We start from the raw sequence: 15,738 nt of genomic DNA, 5'->3' as shown, positions 1-15,738 counted from the left end.
GTCATGACTCGAGCCATCCCAACACTACTACAAGGTTATATCTGCATCTTCATTGCCCGGCGGCATATACACATCATGTAATCATGGTATGCATATGCGCAGATCGTGTGTATGTATATCATGATTCGGTGTATATGCTGCAAAAACATCAAAGACAAAAATAAACCTTCCTTTCCTTATATTCCCTGGTAAGTCCTCGTCGAAATTGTTGGCAAAGCGGCGGAAGATATTGATTTTATGGGATTATTATATCAATATCCCACAAATGCCAAGGAGCTCTGTCGTCATTCTCAGTAGAATCATATGCCATATTATCCGCTCTTCATTGGATCGAAACGAATAACGTTAGCCGAGCTGTTGTTCTCAGCGATTGCCTTAGTGCGCTGGACTGTATAGCTAATTATCGAACAGATGGGCCTTTTATCGTTACTCAAATCGTTAATGTTCTCAACAGGCTGACGAGTGAAGGAAAATCAATCACGCTCATATGGATTCCGGGCCACGCTGGAATTCCTGGCAATGAAGTAGCCGATCGTCTGGCCAAGGAGGCGACATCGTCACACCGGGCCATCACAATTCATGACATCCCTATAGACGATGCAAAGAAAATCGCTCTACATAAATGCAAAGCTATTTGGAACCGGGAATATCTCGATTCAGAAACAGGAAGCCATTACAAAATCTTCCGACCAAATCTGGAGGTGAAATTACCATCAGTCCCACCAAGACGCAGCGAAGCTACGTTGTTTCGACTACGCACCGGTCACTGCGGACTCAATGCACATCTCCACCACATTGGCTGCTCGGAATCACCATTGTGCGAGCATTGCGACGAATTAGAAACAGTCGAACATTATATTATGACCTGCTCACATCTGACTGAGATAAGAAGAAATCTACAACGTATCGCGCAGACAAAGAACGTACCTTTCCAGCTATATAACCTTTTAACGGACAGCAACATTATTGCCGATCTACTGGACTTCATACGAGAGTCGAAGCGTCGCATTTAGCTACGTACTCATCTTGTATTTTCATGACATTTCATGTTATCATTTTGATCAAAATGTCTAAACCGCCGTGGTGCAAAAAGCCTTCGATGCGAAAAGCACCACTAAATGTTTTTATACATAATAATAATAATAATAATTTGATTGCCCCAGTTGATATATTTGGCGACGTTTAAAACGTCAATATATACTTCAGCATTGTGACGTTATGTTGCCGAGTCGTCACTTGGTATCGTGTACATTAATATAGGCTATCATTTCATTGAAAGATAGGGTTGGAATTAGCAATATGACGTCACGTGACGTCATGAGGTTCACGTTCGTGTTCACACAGAACCTTTCAGAAAGGTTCACGTTCACACGAACCTGAACCTTTCGGGGGTTCACACCATCCCTAATACCAACATCTAATCGTAGCCATTCTCGTCGGCATCAATCGAAATCCTTGTCCGTGACAGCTTTTATGCTCTTCGTATGCCAATGGCTGTTAATGTTGGGGAATATTTAAAGGGTATCAGTTTTATAATAAAAAAATCTAATTAACCTCAGACTGACTCGTCGCGTAAGCGAATTTGTTGTGGATATCAAATAATATCTAATTTCACAGTCGCACTAAATAACTTCAAGTTATGCATGGATAATGAGGAATATTAGATAGGTCCCTTAGCATGGCTCTTATATTCCAATAATCACCACCGCAACTGCAACTGGTCGCGCTCCAGATCGACAATCATCAACATTGCCGCATTCCTTATTAACTGTAGCATAGTGCAGCAGGACTATATATCAGTTACCCCGCACATGTATGGTAACGTAGTTGTCTAAATATTTTAACGACACTTACCTCTTGATTCCAGTCACGCGTTGTTTCGATTTTGCCTAGCACTTTCCTTGGCGTTTTGCGTCAATCAACCCGACACAGAGGCATGCCAAAAATACATCCTTGGATGCACTTATGTAAGTTATGTACCTAAGTGTTGGAGGTTATCTAGGCTCCTCCTGGTAATTTCTTCCACGTAAGCGGTGTCTTACAAAAGCCTAGAAGTGGGCCGTGCTACAAGTCGGTGGTTAAGGAATGAAAAATAAGGCAAATCGGCCTGGTGTGCATGACCATTGTAGTCGACAAACACCATGAATACCACACTTATGTAAAGGACCCGATATAATCGGTAATATACATCACTACGACATTTCTATGTTGCGATAGCAGTCTCATGCATAGCCATGATCAAAATTTTGGAGAGGCATTTGCGTTATATCTGGTGGTGCCATATAGATCCTTCAACGGTAACTCTTTTTTCATATACTTTCTCCGGCAATATTGTTTAAAATTTTTGGAAGTTTACTCGCTCACCTAAGCAGAAAATTGCGTGTGTGTCGCAATGTGTCGCATAAAGGCTACTATACCATAACTACTACAACGTGCCACAAGAAAATCAATACTCAGACAGGCGTTGTATTAATAATATCTTTAATTCTTTCCACAACTATATTTATATTCACATATGAGGTTACTTTGTTAATAGTAGCCATGGCCAACTAAAACTAGCTTGGCCATATAGTAGCATATTGTGAGGACGCACATATTAAATTTTTGCACACCGAAGTCTATAGTTTACACAGAAGGAAAAGCATATATTGAAAGTAAGAGATACCCTAATTACGCGAAAAACTTCAATAAATCGCTGTTCGACGTAAGCCGACCTCACTCACAAATTGGTTCAATAAGCATAGTAAAGGACTGGGAGATGGTAACTAATATTATTGCAGAATAACAAGGAAGTAAGGAATCCTTTCGCCTATAATGGATGCTTGCAAGATGGATACCGAGTACATCCGTGTTCATGACTTTTCATTATGTTATGGAAGAGATTTACTCGCATGATTTCGGACAGAAATAAAGACCGTGAAGAGTGTTTCTCATTCAAGGAAACTCTATCTCAGATCGATCACGCACTGCAATGTAAACGAGATTCGTATGTTTTGCCAATTTTCACCGTAGCGATGACCGGCACCTTCCCAGTACGAAAGTCTGCTTTCACACCCATTCAAATGAGTGAAAATCAGTCAAATACAGAGATTCTTATGGACATATATTACAGGGGTGGACTTGGTTTCGTTTCCGTGTACTACTCCAAGGCACAATAAGGTTGCATACGTATTAGCATAGCAGAAAGCACTTCACGCAGGGTTATGTTTAAAGCAAAAATCAATCTAAAACAAGCATGTTTAAAGAAAGACAATTGTTTAAAACATGTTTTTTTTATTGTTTTTTTTTTCTCTAAATCGTGACGTCACGCATATTAAATAGTGACGCCATAATGAATTGATATTCACAATTGAAAATACAGGGTAAATATAGCTCTTTTGACGAAACAAGCTTCCAACCTTTGTCAAATACTGACCAAAAATATCTTTACCAGGACCACATCGTCTTGCAGCATTTTTACGTTCGGCGGTCATCATCATCAGAACATTAATTCCGTACCAATGATCCATATCAGGAGCGGCTAACCTTTTTAGCTAAAGGGCCACATCAGATTTGCGAACCATTGTGCGGGCCACTTGAATGTTGATGACATTTTTGTAGTTGTGCGATTGGAGCGAACCGGATGAGGTAACAATGAAAACAAGACGTATAGCACTACACATCAAATTCGATAACAATTGTGTCGGGAAAAGTCAGTGTGCATATAGCGCTTTCGTTCATTACCTAACCTCACCAAGTGGGCAAATTTTTCAAAGTTAATGAATGAGATCGGTCAATACTAATGTCACTTGCATATATTACGGGTCTTTTTTTGTGTGCAGCAGGACTATTCGGCACTTGGACATAACCATCAAGAATTTCGGAGAAGATGCGTGTATCATGTATCTTTTTGTGAAAGGCTTTCATCGCCGACCATCTTTCCGCCAGTGCGGACGCGAAGTCAGATGCTGGGCGACAAGTTCTCTCATGATTGCGAACATAGTCAGAATCAATTCAGTAAATTGTGCTTATTTTTAATTTTTATTTTTTCAGGAGCATACTAAAAGCAAGAAATTGAGTGACAATAAATCGCGGAAGTGCTCAAAAAATATCAAGTCAAATAAATCTACCACGAAATATTCTACTTTATGGTCATATACGAAGATTCACGAAACATGTGGCTGGCCCCTGGCTATATGCAAATGCGTAGGAACTGATGTTTAGTCATAAACATCCCAAATTTCGTGGTCCGGCTAACGAAATTTTCAGTTGGTCTTGCAAGTTCACAATGAATGACCTGGGTAATTTATTATTTGATATTATAACTAGCTTCGATAATTATCTGGTAGGCCGCTGAAAATCTTCTCGCGGGCCAAATTAGGCCCGCGGACTACGGGTTAGCCGCCCCTCATCTATATCTACTTATTAGAGCTGTTGAACCGACTATTTCTAGAGTTCCAACCATCCAATATCATATACGCGGCTATATCGGGGGGTAATCGTAGTCCGTAGTCCCATACAACATGTTTTTGGAAAGTATTTACAAAGTTGTGGCATAATTATACAACTTGAAAAGAAATGTTTTTTAAAAAGACATGTTTTCAATAAAGTGTTTCAAACAACCATTTGTTTTAAATGTAACCCTAACTACACGCCTGTGATATATCCCAAATCGATCGCTGTATTTAACTTGATTTTACCCATTGCATGGATTGCATGATAAAATAAAACTCGGTGTCAGAAAGTATCGATGGCCTGATTCTCCCCCTACGCTATGTTAGAAATTTGGTAAATACACTTATTTTCACCCAGGCAATATAGTGTAGCTCCATCGTCATAGCTTTCGATGGTCGACACCAAATGTTGCAAATAAAACAGAAGTAGTGTGTAAGGGGTCCATGACTGACTAGTAGTGGCGAAATGGTGCTATTACATACATATTTCCAGTGATTGATGAGGCCGCTCGATATATTGACTCCTTGTAGTGTGAGCTTTGGCCCATGATTTTATTGAAGTGCATTCGGCATAATTGTCGCAATCGAATCTGAATCATTGTTTGTAGCCTACTGTATATTTTTAATGCTTGCATATCTCTTATCGTTATAAGGCATTCCAGAGGCACAGGAAAGACATTGTACCTATCATGAGTCTGCTCGTGTGTTATGCAGCCGCACGTGAGTAACTGGTTGCCATCGAAGTGTATCAGCGAACGAACGTGTATCGTTAGCACTTTCCAGGTCACAGGAAGGCATACTAAACGACAATCGTGTATTCCGCAGCTTTCAACCGTACCGCAAGGCACAAATAAACTCATCGTCACCGTCCGGTACAAAGTTTAGCTTCCACAACACACCCATTGAAGTAAATGTAGCTGCGGCGCACGCATAAATTTTTATAGTAATATATCCCGAGGTGAACTAGGTTATGTTTTCAAGTGAACCTTTGATATGGTGGACACAAACACTTTTTACGTTAGCAATGCAGTCTACAAATGTCCCCATTTGTCGATTAAATTTTATTTCAAATTATGTTGAAACTTGTGGTCACACCGCCAGATGAGCAACTCGAGTATTTCGCCAAAAGTCTTCTCCTGTCAGCTTCTATTGCGCATTATGTACTAATAAAAGTCGCATTGTTCAGATATTGATTCATGTATCATGTCGGTTCCGAGAGAGACAAATGCATATACGCGGAGGTGAAAGTTCGCTATGAGCAATGCGCTCGATTTGTATAAATTCCTGTAAACCGCCATTTTTGCCGTCTCTTTGGAACGTAGGCTGTTCGTCTGCTCTGCATGTTATATAATTCAGCGGAACTTACCATCGGAATGGGGCACGCTTATGATGTTATCTTCCTTGTAATGCTGACCTTGGTATGTGTCACGAGGATTTCGATTGGTCAGCGCACTAAGATGCATACACGCACCCATGTCAGATCACCGACTGTCGGATGGGGTAAAAGGTAAGAGATTTCCAGTCCATCAGTACCAGGAACACGCCGCTGCGATATGCTTATCGCCGTGCTAGGAATCCGTCGCAGAAAACGTAGTATAAACTGACGAAACGGCCCAGTTCTTAAACCGAACAAACATATTGAAGTGTCAGTTGATTAACAATTTTGTCATTGTGAAACACAACAAGACTGCGATACAATAAAAATATAGGAAGGTGTCGAAACAACTTGGAGAAGTCTTTGGGATCAGGCACCTACCTGGGCCTAGGCGATGTAAAGAGGAGGCCTGCACGCTGGATGACAGATAATACAAAAATACAAGCGACAAAATGAAGTTGCATGTGACGGCAGACGATATGGATATGTCAGGTCGTGGTCCGGTAAACCTAAGGGCTAGGATATTTCTTATTTTCAATTTAACGCTTGAAATATATCGTAGCATATCATTTGTTTTATTGATTTGATTTTCCCTTCATCTTCAGCCGGCTCCCTATGGCGAGAATCAGTCGGCAAGTAGGCCTACTGGAGTTGTTAGTTACGTTCTCCAATCAAGTAGCTTTATCAAGTTCGCTAATTGAGCTGCTATTAGACTTGGGCTCTTATTGGCCTGGCATTCGTACACCCTAACAAAGATGTTCCATTCTATGTTTCAGTAAATTTGAAGCGGCGGATGCTCCATCCTACGAGAATATTAGAAAGGTAAGTATAGGCTAATATGGAGCTAGAGCCTACAGGACTGGACGCCTTAATACATAAGTGTGATGAAGTAATGTTCGTTTTACTGTTTTCAAAATCCGATCTTATCCCGGTTAGATTTTGCTTGTACATGTTAATGATATATTCTATAATTTCAGACCCACGACTTATCGTACGTCAGTGACTTCTCCAACGAAAAGAGAGGATGACTTCCAATTAACGTACCGATTGGCGGTCTCGTACTTTTAGGTGAAGATATGCATTTATTTCCGTGTAACCGCATATATCATTTGAAAAGTTGTAATACATATCTGAAATATATGCAGGAAATATAGGTATGATGTTGTCTCCTGTACGATATCCAAGGTCGTCTTGCACAGCCAAGCTATGTCAAGGCAGCCCCGGCTTGTTATATAGGCCTACCAAGAAACTATTTTTCTAGCAGTCCAAAGCAGAACATTAACCTTGTTACGCAGCTACGCAAAAAATATCTTTAAAATTTCGAAATATATTTTAAATTCGAGGTTTCATTTCTCTGAATTAATTGACAAGCGTCCAACTTTTTGCATTTTTGAATTGAGATATAAAAGCCTACTCTAGTTAGCGGACCAGCAGGAAACTTGCCACGGACTGGCACCGGTCCGCTGATCGTCGGTTGAGAACCGCTGTCGTAGACTGTAGATAGCAATCAGTTCATTACAGTGTTTCCTAAACTTTATTGAGCTGCCGCTTCTCTGCACAACGAATAAATGGCAGCACCCGCGGACACCCCAACCCCGCACCACTCCTAAATCATAAAACAAAAGTGTTTCTGCATTTATAACAGCTAATGATGAGTCGGATGAAGCTGGTGTATTATTATCATCATCCTAGTCTTATTGGGTTGAGTTTTTATAGGATCAATTTCAATCTAAAATCTCCAGTGTCCACGTCATGTAGGCCTGCTGTCAAGACGGTCTCTGCTGTGAGTCAGAAACTTTGTCACGGCACTGAAAACACGTTCTATCGAGTATGAGCGGCGAACGGCAGCGTCGAAAAAGTCAACCCGACTCCAGTGGGAGTATTTCTATTTGATTTAATTGTGTATCCAGAAAGATTGATTGGAGATGGATATTTAACTTTTGGTTTAACTCACAATTGCTCTGCACTACATAATGTAATCAGCTCCAGAGTGATTTCTGGCCCGGATACTTCACATAGTGGATTGACTATCCGGTAAGGAATTTCGAAGTGCAATATATCCTGGTAACAAACCACCATGTCCTCGTGTTATTTATGAGATGATTGAATTATGTTTCTCCATCAAAATCAGGTATCAGAGCTGGTATGCAAGCTGGAGAATTGAAACAGTTCACGTGTCGCAAAATTTCGGTGAAATACCACTGGCTTATTACTGAATCGGGGCAGTGCAATGTTCACCTTTATCATGTTTCATCATTAATAAGAACGGATATATTCTACTGATATATTTTGGTAAATATGCCCATCAAGTAATAGGAGCGATATCGATTATCGTAAACAGTACTACGTGTCGTAGGCCGCGATCGCAGGAATCTGGAAAATTCACGATCGTTCGAAACAGAGAATAAACACACGCAAGAGGGTTTCTTTTAAAAAGCCATCACAGTTGGCAGTCAGCAATAATTCCCCTTTCTGAATCGATTCTTCATTTTTACTGCGAATTTACCTGCTTTAATAATCAATCGTTTCAATACTATACGCAACAGTTGCCTTCTATACCTACAACGCCCCCCTATTTGCTGTCAGTGCACCTTACCGCCCACATTTATAGCCTAGTGCCCCCGAATCGCCTATTACATGGCCAACGTCCCGTTCGCGCTCGTGAACGCCCACAAGGAGGCGCAGGTGCCCACTCTGGAAACCACTGGAATATCTAGCAGCATCGCGGCACTATACTAAGGTACCGTGGCGTACACATGAAGTGAGGAGAGGGAGAAACTACCTTTTTGCACAAGTTTTGTTGGTATTGCAGCGCAACGCCCGAAACACCCGCTTGCACATAGGCTGTATCTCGATCAGAGGTGGTCAAAGTAGTCAGGAAAGCTACTCAAGTAGAAGTAGAGGTGGCGATGAAATAATGTACTCAAGTATGAGTAGAAGTACTTCTTCAATAAGCAACCTAAAGCTACTTGAAGTAGAAGTAGAATTGACTGACTTTAAAAGTACTCAAGTAAGTAAGTAGCTGTGAAAACGATCCTAATTCGTTCACATGGATTGTACAGAGGTGCAAATTGAGCTATGCGAAAGGTTGAGAAAATAGCATGGTACGGCGCCATCCCCCATATTATAAGGCCCGTAGTTTAGTCGAAGAGCAATACGGAGAAGTTATTTAGGATACGGTGTAAACACTTTGCGCGATTAGTAAACGTTGACAAAAATATAGTGGATCGTAAAAATGCCATATTGTGTAGCTTTATGTTCCACTTGCTTTTATACTTCAACATTTATGTTATCCAGACAAAAGTATTGATATTAATTATAACTCAAAGTATATGGTACTGGGAATTAAAAGTGAAATATAAATACTACTTCTAAAAGTGAAACATGTATTTTATGCCTTTAGTCCAGAAACTTTCAAAGGTGGTATGCTAAAATAGCTCTAAAACTAAAAAATAGTCAGAGTCCACGTTTCCAAATTAGGACACGCCATGGACATGCTAGATTACGATATGAAAAGTAAATGCTAGATTGCGAACCATCAGTTTCAAACGTTGTGTTGAGCCATATATACTGTGATGAAATATTTCATATGGGTGAAGGGCGACAATGTGGTGCGATCGTAACCACGCCAACCCGCTACCTAAATTATATTCACCGATACTTTCGTGAAATCATACTGGTCATTCCGTATCCACTACGCCCGAAGCGCGACGAAAATTCTTGGCTTTACTCAACTTTCATGAAAATTAAATGTTGATGCTCCGTGAAAACAGCCCCGAAATTTCACCGGCTATCTTCCTGGTTAGAAGAATGAACAACTTCTACTTGACAAACTGAACATAGCGTAAAGTAAATAAGTAGATCACAAAATATTACGAAGTAGAAGTAGCAAAAATCATATCTACTTGAGTAAGTACCAGAAGTAGAGGAAAACTACTGGAGTACTTCGAAAAAGTAGAAGTACTTCGTTACTGACCACCTCTGATCTCGATCAAGTATACAGAGCGATTATTATGCAATGTACAAATAATAAAATCATCTCTTGATTATCATAAGGAATGGTGCAACTTCATGTTTACCAATCAGAAATCCGTCAGCTATTTTGTTTTGTCCCTTAGGCTATATACGACCGACTGTCAGAGTAATTCCACGCTTTGTCCGAGTCCTTTTGGAGCCAAGTTGTTTGCTATTGACAAACTATCCCAATTATTTTCCAATGTTAGTCACCGCAGGCATTATTTTAAAAGGCATTTTGGTCAGTTCCAGTGTGGAATCAGTTTCCAATGGGGATGCCAACAATGCAGCTCCTATCGCGTGGTTTATTGAATTTGAAGGCATCGGTTGGAAATCTTGCCTTATGATGGCGTGGCTATATTATGTTCATACACATTGTGGACTCAATGGAGATTCCGTGGCGATTGGCAACCAATTGAACAGAAATCTGGTTCCCGTTTCGCCATGTGAACACCTTTTGCCATTATATACTGAGTTCCATCGCAGTCGCTCGGAGTACCGTCCTGGAAAACTATGTAGAACTATGCACAACTGTTGCAACGATACATTCCTTTCCAGCATGTATTCATTCGCCTTTTTCATATATGCTACTGTCTCAGACAACGTAATAGCATACACGATCGCAAAGCAGGATGGATTGCAAAATATCTATTATTTTGCTGCTGTTGTATCTATTCCTGACGAATGGAAGAATAATTGCTCAACGTCGTAGGGCCAAGCATGATTATGGTCGCCGAGTTCGAAGAGTCATATGGGGCACATCGTAAGTGCAACAACATGATTATTTCATCAGAATGGCAGCATGGCCGCAACAAGTTACACAAACATATTTAAATGTGACGATGTTGATTGTTCTTTAAAGTGATAATTCCGGATATTAATCGGCGTGCTCTATGGTTATCGTAAAAGATTTAGTCTTTGGTCACTTAATGGCCGAAAGACCTTCCTCGCACTAACACGCCAAGGCAAGGGATCAAAATTCTTCTTTTCTGAATTCTTTGAGTCAAGCTGCCATTTTAACAGGCTGGGATTCGTGGTCGTGTTGAATCGAGAGTTGCATTTAAAACAAAAATCTATTTAAAACAGACATGTTTAAAACATGGTCCTTGTTTAAAATATATTTTTATTCAAGCCACTACGTTACTAATGTTCGATTGTGGCGTCATAGTGTGTTTACCTTGATAATTGAATATATAGGGTGAATATAGCTCCTTTGACGAAATATCTACGTAGTATAGCTGTTGAGCCGACTATTTTCAGAGTTCCAGCCATCAAAATATATATCCGTTGGCTGTAGCAGGTGGTAATCGTCCGTAGGCTCATGCAAAATGTTTTTGGAAAGTATTTACACAATCTTATTCGATTGCCATGTATCCATAATTTATGTATATTCTGGATTATACTGTCGTTTCGACATCGTTAAAATTTATTGATGTTGCTGTACTGAGGCATTAGTATGCTAACCAGATAGCTAGAAAATGTGCCTTACTTTCAACACTGGTGCATTATAGTATACGTCAGCTCTAGTAGCCAAGCTATAGCCAATATCACCGGATGCTTGGTTCTCTTTATTGTAAATCCAGTGTGGCTCAATGGTGCCTTCGTGACATTGCTGTACAACTATAGTAAGTGTGCATCGTGTGTATTTAGAGTGGTTTACTCCAAAGTACAGCAAATTATAGAGTGAATACAATTAAAAATAGTCGATCTGCTAGCGTACCACCTTAAAAGGTCTCGCGTACAGCCAGTGGTACGCGTACCACAGTTTGAGAACCACTGCTCTGGTCTATGTTTTTAATTGTTTGCAGACGATTCAAGGATCCTGCCCTGCGGTCAAGAATAGCAAATAATGTAAGTCCGTAAAACAATAATAGCTGTCTAATCGTTATTAATAACTTGCCCTTGAAATGGAGTGACTTCGCATCAACAATTATTCTAATGTCATTACCCTAGTCAGATTTGATCAGAAAACCATTTTATTTTCCAGATGGATAGATCAGATTTTCACGATAAATTCTGTATTTGCAGGACAAAGAAAGTAGATTGAATATGGGGATCGGGAATCACTGCGTCCTGCGTATATTCTGTTGTTGTAGCGAATGGAAATTTTCGCACTTTTTCCGCATACGCGTATGTAATTAATTCATGAAATAATTTAACCGCATTCACATCAGTTTTATGGCATGTTTATTGTGCCAACAGGCAATTTATTGTATTTGATAAACAACCACATAGCTAAAAAACACATTTCCTCTCGAAAGTATACGGTGATTGACGTTATCGATCAAAAGTTATGAATGAGCACTGAGCAGCTCTTCCTATCAACATATGTTGCTATTTGTTCCGTCATTGTGGTACTCAATAGCAGAATCGTTTGATGAATAAACCTCTCAGCCTTGAAATATCTGAATAGTCGGATAATGTGAATCCAGAGTTGTTTTTATTTCATATTTTCGAGATCCGAACATTACAAACTCCGCAATAAACCTACGTTATATATTATATTTTGCATCTGTCAACGGAACGAACCTGAAGGGTATAGAAAAGATTAGTACACGGATTAAAGGAAAAAGCAATGCAATACTCTTACCCTCTGGCAGCGTTGTTCATTCGAAACGACGATGAGACTAATGAGAATGTGTCTGCTCTCTCACTAAATCGTTCTGTTGGACAAGAATAATGACGTCATAGCCTAGAATGGTGTCTAGGACTACGTTCCAAACATAATACAAGCAAAGAGTGTGTGTTCACTGTTCACACGCGTGTACCACCCATGATATACTGATGTGAACATGCAATTATACACCCGAGGTGCGCCAAACCAAAACGTAGGCTACCTCAGACTCACACCACAGTATCAATGAAGTACAACATCTTCATCCAAATGATGTTTGCACATAAGGACATAAAAAGGTATGCACATAGGCACGTCGGATTTATAACTGAAATATTATTATGCGTTAGGTTCTATTGTCGTGTCGTTCTTTTTTAATGTATGCAAACATAAGATTCAAGGTACGTAGCATATTTTTCAACCTGGGCAAGATCCCTTTCTTTATCGTATCCTGCTTTTGATCCAATGTCCCCCCATCCGAGGAATCCTCCATGACGGCGTCTGCGTCTTAAATAAATAACGGTATATAAGATTTTGGATCAGCGGTATGACTTAACAGTACCATGTAGTGCCTACAGGTAGAACGCCCGCACAGTCATAGGCTGGTCCAGGAAACTGAACGAAAAAACCTCAACTATTATATGCGATGCAGACTTCCTTTAGGAGCGTATTGCTACAATGTTGATTATTCACAAACCACCTTTCCAATGAACGTACGACGCCCCTACATAGGGAGTATGAATAGCATAGTGAAATTAGGTAATATTTAAGCAAGTTTAGACTAATGGATTTCTTCGCTCATGCAACAATATCATCGTGGACTTGATTATATAAATTTGTACATATCGATACCTATAGGAGCATACCTAGAGCATTTTCTCGCTCTCGAGAACCAGCCGCCACAACAATTTGCAGGCTCAGGTAATACTACCAAAACAGCGAAGAGTAGACAAATAGCTTGAGCAGTATTCATAATTGCAATTGGAATCTGAGAGGTAATATCCCTATCTTTTTTGCTCAAATAAAAGTGAAGAGTATTTTAGAGCAGTGGTTCCCAACTTTTTTCTACCCATCGCCCCCTTTTCAAGGTCAACACCGATCATCGCCCCCCAAATTTTGTGAACCGAAAATTGGGCATGCTAACTGTAATCACCGGCGGGTTGACTAAAAAAAATGACACACTTTTGTGACTAAATTCCGTGGGATGACTAGAAAAAACGTCAGCTGTTTTAACGCGTCATCGCCCCCCTGTCGTCCCCTTCGTCATTTTCGCCCCCCCCCCCCCTAAACCGCCAAATCGGCCCCCGGGGGACGATATCGCCAACGTTTGGAACCACAGTGTTAGATTGCCGCATGTGTCCGTAATCAAGGTGAAGGTATGCACATTCAAATGGAAAGAATACCGACGATGAAATGGCTGCACCTGTACCCACAAATGAACGTAAAGACCAAAGATAATGGACTTTTTGAAGGAATTTGTAAGTCAAGTTTAAATTATTTATAAAGGCGAATCCTCCACAACAGTATCAGCACAATAGGGTATTATACAGCACTTCCTGAGCTGTATGCATGGCTTGTATTCAATCCTGCTCTTATAAGTATGGAAACTGCAACTCTTCCATCAACAACCAGAAGTTCTAACAAGTTGAGCAATATCAATCGAAACACGACATCGCTCTCGATACTGCAAGGAGATTACAGCTGAATTCAATTAAAATGGTTGTTGTTCACCGCGATGATTCAATTTCCATCGAAATTATATTCCAGAAAACAATATTCGAACAGAGCTATATATATGGACTGCAAATTTACATGGCCTACCATCGTGAGTCTCACCTATCCGTGACAAAACGATTAAATTGAAACAGGAAGGCTATCATCAAGAGCTTTTCAGTTCGTACAAATGATTAGTAGACCCTATCATGAAAGTAAACCGTCATGCATACAATGTTTCCAAGCATACCGTTAAACGTGAAAACGCTCAGACTCGCACAGGAAGTGCTATACAAAAGTTTCTGTGTCATGCAGGTACTTGCTATCATGAATACACAATAGCATACATGTCAAGGAAGATCACGTTCCCAATTCGGATCCTATCGGTGTTGAAAAGGGACAGGACCTTATCTGTCTCAGTATTTACTGCGATTTTATTTTTAAAAAAACCAAATATATTGTTGTTGATTTGACTAGAATAACAATAAATAAATTTCGCTTGTTGCTTTTGGTAATATTTCGTTACCTAAATTTGTATATAGTTATACCTCATACATGTGATTCAATGTAAGACTGTTATTGATTCATGAGAGATGTGAAAGAACTATGAAAATGGATATAAAATAGTTTAGTAACACGGGTCTAGGTGTTTGTTCGTCGTCGAAACGTAAACTAAATATTTACATTTTTGTAAACCCCCAAATCGAAAAGGGCTGATGAAGTTTAATAATAATATTTTGGACGATTCGATGGTTTGATAATAAGGTGTTGCTGGAGTGTCCACACTCCACAGATTGATGTATAGCTGAGATATGCTGTCTGTAAGATTTGAATCTAAGGCTACATTTAATATTAAATATGGAAGCACATAAATAGGAGATCTGGCCTATTTGGAATTCAGTATTTGCTCTGGCAGAATTTATACGATTAGGAGTAATGATTTGATATGTCTGCGATCAGAGTGTGGGACTTTCTGCAAATTGTAAGGCATTAGCTATCAGGGTTGTAATGACTCGAGTCATGACTCGACTCGAGTCAGACTCGAGTCAAGATTTTTCGATGACTCGACTTGATTCGAGTCATTTTCTCAAATTACGGAAATGAGTCGACTCGACTCGAGTCAATTTGTGTATTGACTCGACTTGGACTCGAGTCATTGCGCATGACTCGAACCAAGTCATATGACTCGTGATTCAGCCGGCCAAGACCGACATTTCATTGTAATTTCGAAGAACAGTAAAGTAACAACTCTATTGGGATTACGTCTATTGGTACTGGTACTTGAAAATGCGACCAGAAACTGTTAAAAGTGAGGAAATTAGTATATTAGAAATGCGAACCATTCGATATCACCAAACAGAGTTATAAGAGTGGCTTTAACAAGACTTTAACTGGAAACTGAGCAGTCACCACAATGACTTGGACTCGGACTCGAGTCATAATACCATGACTCGGACTCGAACCTCTGCTCGATGACTTGGACTCGGACTTGACTCGGTGGTGAATTGAAAATGACTCGACTTGACTCGAGTCACAACCGTAAAAGTGAGAATGACTTGTGACTCGGAGCTTTGTGACTTGGTTACAAC

General features: G+C 40.0%; 2 long non-coding RNA genes across 8 annotated transcripts; one reads left to right on the top strand and one right to left on the bottom strand.

Annotated features, from left to right (window-relative positions):
- Nucleotides 1-5,369: 5,369 nt before the first annotated feature.
- On the top strand, nt 5,370-12,324 carry LOC145451825 (uncharacterized). Of its 5 annotated transcripts, none has more exons than XR_013919066.1 (5): nt 5,370-5,940; nt 6,585-6,630; nt 6,786-10,585; nt 11,631-11,673; nt 11,851-12,324. It is a non-coding gene; the product is annotated as an uncharacterized LOC145451825 (long non-coding RNA). The 5 variants fall into 5 exon arrangements; XR_013919061.1 differs by having other exon boundaries at nt 5,377-5,940; nt 11,810-12,324; XR_013919065.1 differs by having other exon boundaries at nt 5,398-5,940; nt 6,786-6,876.
- Nucleotides 12,241-14,392, bottom strand: LOC145451830 (uncharacterized). 3 transcript variants are annotated; one of them, XR_013919070.1, is made up of 4 exons: nt 14,273-14,392; nt 12,859-12,943; nt 12,413-12,485; nt 12,241-12,351 (listed from the first exon to the last, which is right to left on the bottom strand). It is a non-coding gene; the product is annotated as an uncharacterized LOC145451830 (long non-coding RNA). The 3 variants fall into 3 exon arrangements; XR_013919071.1 differs by lacking the exon at nt 14,273-14,392 and adding an exon at nt 13,303-13,664; XR_013919072.1 differs by lacking the exon at nt 14,273-14,392 and adding an exon at nt 12,999-13,293.
- Between the last annotated feature and the right edge of the window lie 1,346 nt (nt 14,393-15,738).

Source organism: Botryllus schlosseri, chromosome 12 (assembly GCF_051294905.1).
Source record: "Botryllus schlosseri isolate E-star chromosome 12, Bs_hap1, whole genome shotgun sequence".
In the NCBI taxonomy this organism is placed as follows: domain Eukaryota; kingdom Metazoa; phylum Chordata; class Ascidiacea; order Stolidobranchia; family Styelidae; genus Botryllus; species Botryllus schlosseri.
The sequence above is the reverse complement of the archived record's forward strand: the minus strand, read 5'-3'. Positions and strand labels throughout refer to the sequence as shown.